Source organism: Synchiropus splendidus, chromosome 3, assembly GCF_027744825.2.
Source record: "Synchiropus splendidus isolate RoL2022-P1 chromosome 3, RoL_Sspl_1.0, whole genome shotgun sequence".
Classification (NCBI taxonomy): Eukaryota; Metazoa; Chordata; class Actinopteri; order Syngnathiformes; family Callionymidae; genus Synchiropus; species Synchiropus splendidus.
Genome location: NC_071336.1, coordinates 12007855 through 12017759, shown reverse-complemented (window position 1 = coordinate 12017759; position 9905 = coordinate 12007855).

Sequence of the window (9905 nt, the reverse complement as noted above, 5' to 3'; positions counted from 1 at the left end):
ATAACAACAACAACAACAATAATAATAATAATAATAATAATGCCACGACTAATGCTACTGATGGTATAAGCTGAGGTCAGTGGCTGCAGACAGGAAATGTGGGCTGGAATTCATAAAAGCTGTAGGAGGACCATGTAAAGAGAGTCACTCAGATGAGGAGGGAGTGACTCAGTCACGTGACTGCGTGTACAGTTGTAAACAAGCGTCCCTGCACACGTCTGCGATGACAGTAAAACTTCCTATTTTTCTTACTTTCCATCTGCTAATTAGACAGAAGCGGAATGTCGCGAGATAAACGCTCCCATGTGGTGGATTTGCTCCAACACATGTGCAGGCAGCCTGCGCTCCCACGGGCTGGGCTGACGTTAATTAGCACCTTTAGGTTTTGATGTTTATAAAAACGTGGGGGAATGAAACTCTCCCGTAAAATGTTTTAATTGTCTTTACAGGCTCCGGTGGCCAGAAGGTGCGACGCTGCTGACTCGAACCTGCAGCACCGCCGTGTTGGCCACATGACTGCGCCCACCCCAGATCTTGTAAACAGTCAGTACGTGTGTGTGTGTGTGTGTGTGTGTGTGTGTGTGTGTGTGTGTGTGTGTGTGTGTGTGTGTGTGTGTGTGTGTGTGTCGCGTTTAAGGTTGCTTCTGAAATTGGGACTTGCAGCTCGTGAATGTCTGTGGTGAGGAAGGTGGGGCTTTGTCTACTATGTGACGCCGGTGTGGAACTTTTATTTGCCCTCAAATAGATCCAAGATGTCATATTCCAGAGTAACAATGCAGACGTGTGCTAGATCATTTATGCCCATATACTTCATGAGCAAGTTAGCAGTGAGTTTGTTGGTGCCACACTTTTCAGTTGTGAGCCTTTCATGAAAGTCTTCAGGTGGGGAGGTGTGGTCCAGGCTCAGCTCCAGTTCTCCTCCTCACTTGAATGAAATCCTTTCACTACCTAGTGACCACACGCTACTTCACAACAAAACGATGAAATATTTCCTGTTTTCAGTCTGAAATTGAGGCCTCACCAGTTCTGGTGTTTACTCTGGCATCACCAGCCTCGCAATAATCTGAGGAGTCGAACCGGACCACCTCCGTCTGCGGCGTGTGGCATAACAACCAGGAGAAGCTGCTGTAATCTGAACAGGAAATTGCTCCGGAACACCAGGGTTTATGGGTATAGTGAGGCAGATTACTGCATATTAAAGTGGAGCCGGTGATGCTTGGAGAGCACAAGAGAAAAAAAATATCCCAGGGCTGATCATGGTCTGGCCTGATACTTTCATTCTATTCTAGTGGGGTTTTATGCTGCAGAAAAGGTTAATTCAACAGTAAACAAAACCTTGTGTGAAGAGGAGGTTAAAGGGGGGGCGGAGTTTGTTCAGTAAATTTGCGTCCGATCGATTTTAGTACGGATGTTTTCGTCCGTCATCCGCTGTTTCACTATTTAATAAGGGCTCATTCTTCAACAGCAAAACAAGTTTAAATCGAACAGTGTGTCAGCTCTTTCACATGAGAGCGCGTCTTCATTAGTGCGATATTTGACTCAATGTTTATTTGTCCTGTTAAAGCTAAATGAAGTCACATTTCCTTCCAAACACTGACATGAGCTCACATCAGCCGGAGCTAATTGGATTTCAGCAGGCATGTTGCAGCCACACTCGGGTCAGGTCAAGTATGCCGGCGTTCGCTGCCACCGTGGCAGTCTGCTGCACGCACTTCAGTCTCTCTCTGCCAAGTCGGCTTCAACCAACCGTCCACACTTTACACTGCGTGCAATATCATTCCAATTTGAACAGGACCCCTTACCTAGACACCTCGGTTCAACACCTGCTCCACGCGTCTCAGACAATCGATCGGCCTCATGGACGAAATGAGGCCGCTGTGTGTTGATAGGAAGGGGGAGTCGCAGGGGTGGGTGGGTCATACTTCATCTTAATTTTCAGCTGGGCAAAGAATCATTGAACATTTTCCCCAAATCTGTTCTTAATAAGGTGGAGTTTGTGTGCTCATCGTAGGCGTGTCTCGACACTGCATTATCAGAACCTTTTTTATGCAGCAAATATCTGATGTTTTATTGCTAAACTAACACTTTCACAAGACTATTTAAGTCCTCAGGAGAAACGGCCACTGCTCTTATATACTGCAGCAGTTTTTGTTAGCATCGAAGTTTGGTTTCACAACGGAGCAGTACCTTTATGGTTTAGTGTGTTTTGTCATTTGGTGTCACTGCTTTTGTATTGTGCCATTTTTGATGTGTTTTTAATAAAACCTGATGATGATGATATTTCTGGTTGTCGACCAGCTTTGGATGAGGTGAACAGTTTTGTCCCTGGGCTCTGCTGCAGCTATAGCACATCAGTGTTAACCACTTGTGCCTCCATGCAGGAGATACCCTCAGTCACGGTGTCTCCAGCGAGCTGCTTCTCCATCAACCACACCTCCGTCACCAAGTCCACTACACGTCCACCCAGCTCATGCTTCATTTCAATAGACAATCATTCACGTGCTCCTCTCAGCACTCACTACTCTAAGGACTCATGGTGAGAACAAAGAAATTCTGCAAAACAACTGCAGAAAAAAGGATTTTTTTTCCAGGGCAGCATGGAGAAGTGGTGAGAGATGCCGCCTCACAGCAAGGATGTTGCTGCTTAAAATAAAGCTTCAGGCAACTTTGAGTTGGGAGCAAACCTCTCTGCCTGTGTGGAGCTTGGTTATTCTCCCGGCACACTGGTTTCCTCCCACAGTCCAAATCCAAACAGAGGTTAATTGGTGACCCCATCTTGTCCTCAAGCTTCAGCATGTGACTGTCAAATGTGCCCTGCACCACACAGCCAGTCGCCCATTGTTGCTGTAATTGGCTTCAGCGCCCTGTTGCCCCAGCAAAGGGCAGTAAATGAACAAACACATTGATGAATTTGTGTTTTTATTCTACCTGACCACTTGCCGTAGGCTTCCCTTAAAATGACAGACAGACTAATATGACTGTCATGTGCAGCCATTCAGAACAGGAATAAAGCCAACAATGTAATCCATTCACTGAAAACCATAAACACGATTCGACCGCATCAACCTTTGTAGAATGGTTTCAAACCGCAGATGACCAAGTATTACCAAGGGATTAGGAGGCTACTGCTATTAGTTCTTGACTTCTCACAGTCATAGCAATGACCAGAAACTTAAAGACGACATAAAAGGGCTATTCGACTCTTTGCATTCATATTCTGATAGTATGATGTCCAAATGAGTGCAGTGGCCATCATCCCTACACTAGGAATATATTACCGTCCGTCTCTATTTGCTCTGGTGAACTGTTGTCCATAATGTTCCTGCTTCAGTCTTAAGATAAATAAATGCATTTCAAAAAGAAACAACAATATGAACCACTCATCGAGACACACATTGTACTACAGAATTATGTAAAACAGGGACAGACAGTCAGTGAAATAAAGCACTGAATGTGTTCGGTGCAGCAATAAGCACTAACACAAAGCATTGCGGTGCGACACAGAGACAGACCTCCCTGGAGGCCAACGTATGACTTATTTTAATGCAGTCTATATGATTTGGTGTGCAACAAGCCTGAACCTAAATCCCTGTTCTTGTTTGCCAGGCGTCTGTCCTTCCCGCGTCCTGCAGTACCTGAACCATTTCCTCGACCTCAATATGGTGACATTTCTACTTCCACCTGCTCTGTGCGGCGTGTCTTGTGTAGCACATCGCACTTTAAGGGGAAACTATTTGCTGTCTTTGTAGAATGTGATAAATGAAAGCTGTCTGTGTGAGAGAACAGACTGAGCCACGCGTATGTGTTGATGGTACATTTTGTCCCTGTGGGGCTTCCGTCTAAGCCGTGACATTTTCACACAATATTGCGACGTTGAGCCTCTGCAATGATTCTGCAAGTCGAGCTACAGATGTGTGGGTTAGAGTGTGTGTCTTTGTGCGTAGTTTAGTGCTTTATTGCGTTTGTCATCAAACTTATTGCATTCTGTCACCTGTATAAGGAGTATCGGTGTGTGCATTAGCATGAGTCGCAAAACAAATGTGCTCTTTGAATAACAATTGAGCTTGGATGTTATTTATTAAACTGCAGGGTGTCACTTCGCGTATATATAGTGTGCCAGCTGCTGGTTTGATTTATACACAACATTTGTGAGCGTCAAGAACTAGATATCACTCTTGAATACACTTAAGTAGTTGGAGAGGAAGTTGCAGTTGACAAACCAACAAACAAGGGGAAACTGTCCATTGGATTTAACCACTGATTATGTCTGTTTCAAAGCAGCAGGGCGTCTTAGGCACTTTTCTGCACCTGACTGATGGTGAAGTCAGCCTTCCACATTTCTCCTACCGCGGCATGTCCTAATGCCATGGCCAGGGTTAGGGTTAAGCCATGGGGTGGTGCTCCTTTTGCGCTGATTTGTCAATTGTGTCACTTGGTATTTATAGTACTTCGAATCAGACGCTGAATTACCTCCGCAGATGAGGTTATGTTTTCAATGCCATTGCTTTGTCTGTCTGCCTGTGTTAAAAATACCTTGCAAAATTGTGAATGGGTTTGTATCATTTTTCAGGAAACGTGTCATGTGACAAGGAATAAACAATTCAATTTTGGGAGTGATCTGAATTACTTTCTGGATCCAGGATTCTTTAACATTGGACAATAGAATCGTTTTTGCAATTTTGTGTTGGGATGAACTGAAACTGCATGATGCTCCATGAGTGTGTTTCTAGCTTTTGTAATGTGGCACGCACATAGAAAGACACGCACCCAGACACTTCTGCAGCAACCAGCATGAGTGCTCTGCGATTGGTGTATATAGCATAAGGTACTACATATACCAGGGGTGCGTTCCAGCTGTGCGAACTCAGCTGAACTCAGAAATTCTCAGTTATGCCCATGGGTTTCATCACTTGATGACGTCAGAAAGTTGGACCATCCTCTCTACCTGAGTACACAATCCAAGATGGCCAAACGTGCCAAAAAGAAACAAACAAACAGTGTATCTATCAGGACGTTGTGAGAGCTTTCATGAAAATCCCTGTCTTGTTTTATGACTTTGATAAATGGAACGTTCTGAACTCCTTTTGGAATACCACGTGGAAGGGAATCATCTGACTCCATTAAAAGATGCAGTATTTGTATACCCCGAAAAAGGACACCCCAATAGCTTAGCTTGACACTATCAGAAGGGGCACTGTGATTCCCCTAATCTCTGAAGTAAATATACTTCATACCTTCAGGCAGGCAGGTAGTACAGTCTAGATGCTGTCAATCTCAAGGCAATCTTGAAAAATATGGTCGTGAGTATAGCCTTGAAACCAAGACTAGTCTGTCAGCTGTGGTATAGCAGAGTGTAGCTTGCTATTTTCTTGGACCCAGATTCAGCCACGTCTAGTCACGTTTATGACCTTTGAAATAAATAATGAAAATGAATAATTTATGCAACTCTGTTTCATTCCCTGTTAGTGTTGTGCGCCTGTGTTCCTGTCTGCCAACCACTGGTGTGCTTGAACGGCATTTTAAGGACTTGTAGGAACTTGCAACTTCATGTTTCAGTCATGGAGCTGCATTTAAGACTCATCTGAAGCTGGGATTTATTATGGATGTAGGGGAAGCACATGAGGGGGCTTCTACAGTGGCAATACTATGTGATGTGTTATTGAAGACCCTCACCATACTTCACAGCAGGTCACATATTTACACCAACCCATCCTCACTCCCCTGCCATAGTATATTGACATGTGCAAGTGGACTTTTGTGTCATATGTTGACGATGAAGTCAGCCTGACGGTGCCCTTGAAGTCACTGTGGTGGACGGTCATTTGAAGGGCTTCATACATAAAGTGAGAAAGCACAGTATACAGCGCGAGAGAGCGTCATCCTTTGGCTAAGTTTTACCCCGACAGCTTTCCTCCATTTACATAGCATGCCGCCATGGCATGAGGACATGCCGCGTAAGGCGCAACTGGCTTCAACTGAAAGCCTATTGTGTCAACATGCAACGTTAAAGTGTGTCAGTCTGGGACGGAGAAGTCACTTGCAAATGTCAATATATATATATATATATATACACGCTACATGTGGAGGAGGCAAATCTCCCCAGAGTCAGTCATTTTAAGTCATCTGCAAGGGCAGATGACAACTGATATATCACTGAACAAATGGATGCTTAGGTTTAGTGTGAGTAGCTGGGGAAAGCATTATGTCAATGAGCGGTCCCCACCAAGATGGTGTGACAAACCTGTGTGTGTTTTACTTTGAAACCTTCACACTTGGATTTCAACTACAGACTTTCCCCTCCTTTCCATGTCTCTGTGCGTGACTACATCTGCAATCTATCTCCCCTGCATACATATATGTATGTTTCAGATATTCCATTTCCATATTTGTCCCAACGACGTTTTTGGAGTGTGCGTGCCTGCATGCAAATCATTTTGCGGAAATGGTCATTCATATGAAATATTTACAATATAATACATGTGCTTTTATGCGCGCTCCCTCCCGTGACCTCTGTTTCATGAGTGTGTGCGTGTGTGTGTTTGCATGTGTGGGTCGTTTCTCAACCAATTGTTAGTATTGTTCATGACTTTTATGAAGGTTATTGAGAACACAACATGTTATTTTGCTTTTCGTGCTGCGGTGTCGTGTGAATGTCTGCGCGCACGCGTGGCTTTTATGTCGACTATCAAAAGCATGCTGAAATCTTAACCTGTTGCATTGAATACGAATTCTGTGAGTGTGTGTATGTGTGTGTTGTGGGTGAAGAATGTGTGTGTATTAATATTCAACACAAACGGCTGGAGTGACAAATGTAGTTTCCTTCCCGGATTCTGTCATCTGTAACAGAACCTCACTTATTGAACTTATTTTCTCTCCATTTCTGTGTGCGTGGGGAGTGTGGGCATGTGTGTGTGAGTGAAATAGAATGTGAGTACTCATGTTTGCCCTGGTGAAGTTCTGCTTTGAACCTACAATGAAGTATAAGAGCAATGGAAATCAATAGAGAAATAAAGAAGGGACAGCTGTCCCACAAAGTACACAAGATGCTAAGGCAGGGTCTGGGCGGGCAACAGAGGGAACCTTCTGCTTTACACTCACTGTACAAATCCATCGCTTCAAGTCTGGCCCCAAACCACCCCTGACTGCAGGCGCTTTTAAAGTTATCAGGGACACTTCAAATTAACACTCAAAGAGCGAGCTTTATTTCCATACAAGATGAAGTATGTAAATGCATAGTTTACAATTTAATGCTTTCCAGCCAACAGGGTTTACTTGACACTCGAAACAATGTAGCCAATGCATCATTTGCTACACATTTACATAGTTTAGTTGGCCATTTTGCCGCCTAAAGGCATCCTAACTTGGCATAAAGTTACTTAAAGAATGCGATGATGTAGGTTTCAAATCTTGAAAGCGTATGTTCTTGATGTTCTTCTGTTTGTATAATGTGTCACATCTGGACCATCCCTACTTAAAAGCATCGCCGATGTATGGTTCTCTGTTCCTGAATTCCAGTGGAGTAATACTGTGAAGAAAATAGAAAGGATTAGAAATTAAAACCACAAGTGTGCATGGTTGCTGGATCTCCATGATCTATTGCTAGAGTCTGTCTCATTGTATCTGCGTGAATTCTTGGCCCAGCAGGTCATGCAGGAGCTGATAAAAGCACACACAACAAGTGGTGTGATTCACTGAGTGAGCCCTGAAAACCAAATACTTGTATAAAACAACCTCAATGCCGCCAGTGCTCTTATCTTTCTCTGGGCGGAATGTTTTCCAACTGGTATTAACATCACCAAAAACCTCTTCATAAGTGATCATAAAAAGTCCTTCTCTGAGCACTTTGTTTCTACGAGCCTAGGACTGCTGTGTTGGAAGCTGTTGGCCAGTTATTTAGGGCTGTGGTGGTGCAGAGAGAACTGAAGTGATTCATGAGGCTTCTTGAAACAGTGTCCTCATTTCCAGAGTTCACTAGGTGGCGCTCTTGTTTTAAAAAAATGAGGTGTGGTTCCATTGAAACGGTCATTCAAATCCAAAGATTTCAAAGCAGGTAGAGCCATCTAGTGGGCTCAGACAATGAGGACACTGTTTCAGGCAGCCCCATCACTGCTGAGCAGGACTTAAAGGCCTCTCTGGAACAGCACAGGACATTTAGGAGTCTACTGGCTGCTCTGCAGGCTTTGTTGATTATGGACTTTCTGGCCAAGGGACCTGCAGGGCTCCAGACCATGGATGCTAAATGAACGTGTGACAATAAATGGAAACGCCCCTGCAAAAATGAATTATAAGTTCATGAACCTTATCGGACATATGAAGATCAAATTGCCATTATATTATCACATGATCACAAACATCAATAATCACATATTGTGTGATCTTTAATGTTGAGATAAGAATCATTATTACTGTAATATCAGCAAGTATTTTATCATCGACCCATAGGGTGGACCGATGACTGAACACAAGACATGGAAAAAGGGTGCCCAAGTTGGAAAAACAAAAACAAAGCCAGGTTGCTGCTGAGATGCTTCCCAAGTTGGAGGAGTCCAGATATCTTGGTCTTGTTCATGAGTGAGATGCTTCTCAGTTTCTCATGACAGAGCAGCATTGCTACGAGCTCAAAATGAGTTTTCTGTATAGGGTGACTGAACTCCATTGGTGACTGGCTGAGGTGGCATCCCGACTGTACGCCTCCCTGACGGGGTCAACTGTGGGTAGCCCCCAAAGCAGATGAGGAGAAAGATTGAAGGGAATCACAGCATTCACAAAATCGGGGCAGTAAATAATAACACTGCTTCACATTTTGAAAAATGTGGGAATCACTTTTTTCGTGCCCTGTAAACTGAAAGAACAAGTGAAAAATCTGTCCCTGACAAAGTATCTCTGATGGGTTGACGAACAGAAACCGCGTACTGACCCGACGTCAGGATCGATGCTTGAAAATTTGGCCCACCAAGCCAATTCAAGACAACACTTTATTGAGCATTTAAAATTGGCGAGAACGCAGAAACCGGGAGTCAACACTTCAGCTTCCAGGTCTCTCTCAGAATGTCATCCAAACTGAATCTTCTCCAGAATCCTTTTTACTTGAGACTGTCCAATTCTAGTCGGAGCCTCCTCACAGTTTGACATTCCTCTCTGAAGGGTCCCCAGCAGCTCCTCTCTGCTCCTCAGACCTCCCACGGCTCCTATTTTTACTCTCCTGCTTCCCTTGTGAGTTGCTCTATTCACACTCCGTCTGTAGAAGTTGTCTCTGCGCGTGTGTTTGGTTCCAGTACCTCGTACCTCCACAGCCATGAGTCACTTTCAGTCCAGATCGGGCCGTCACAGCTCTGGATGGTGTTGCTGAGTAGGTGTACAGGAGGGGGAGGGTGGTAGTGGGGTTCTCCTCAGTGACTGATGCTGAGATTTATGTAGGGACGAGGTCATTACCGTTGTGACGTCCCGCCTTATACATTATTCCTGCAATTATTGACACCGTAGTTGAGGGAATGATGGAGAGAAAACAAAGAGAACTCCCCCTCTTCCTCCTCACTGCTCATCGCCCCCCTCTGCTGGCAGGAGGCACCCTCCCTCCCACCACTTGTTGCCAATCAATCACTTATTTATTTCAGCATTGATTCCTGGGCCGTGGCTGACAGTCTGCTAATCCACAGTGTTGAGGTGTGATGGATAGAACACAGCCAGCAAGCGCACACCACCATCCAGGTGTGTGTGTGTGTGTGTGTGGGGGTGTGAATGTGGTGCGTGTGCGTGTGTGTGTATGGACCTATTCATGTGCAAGAACAGGACAATTTGTAATAATTACACCCAGAGTGTGACAAGATGAGGTGTTCACTGATACAAAGAACACACACATGAAGAACATCACACAGGTGAGACACTCACACTGCGTTGCAGATGGA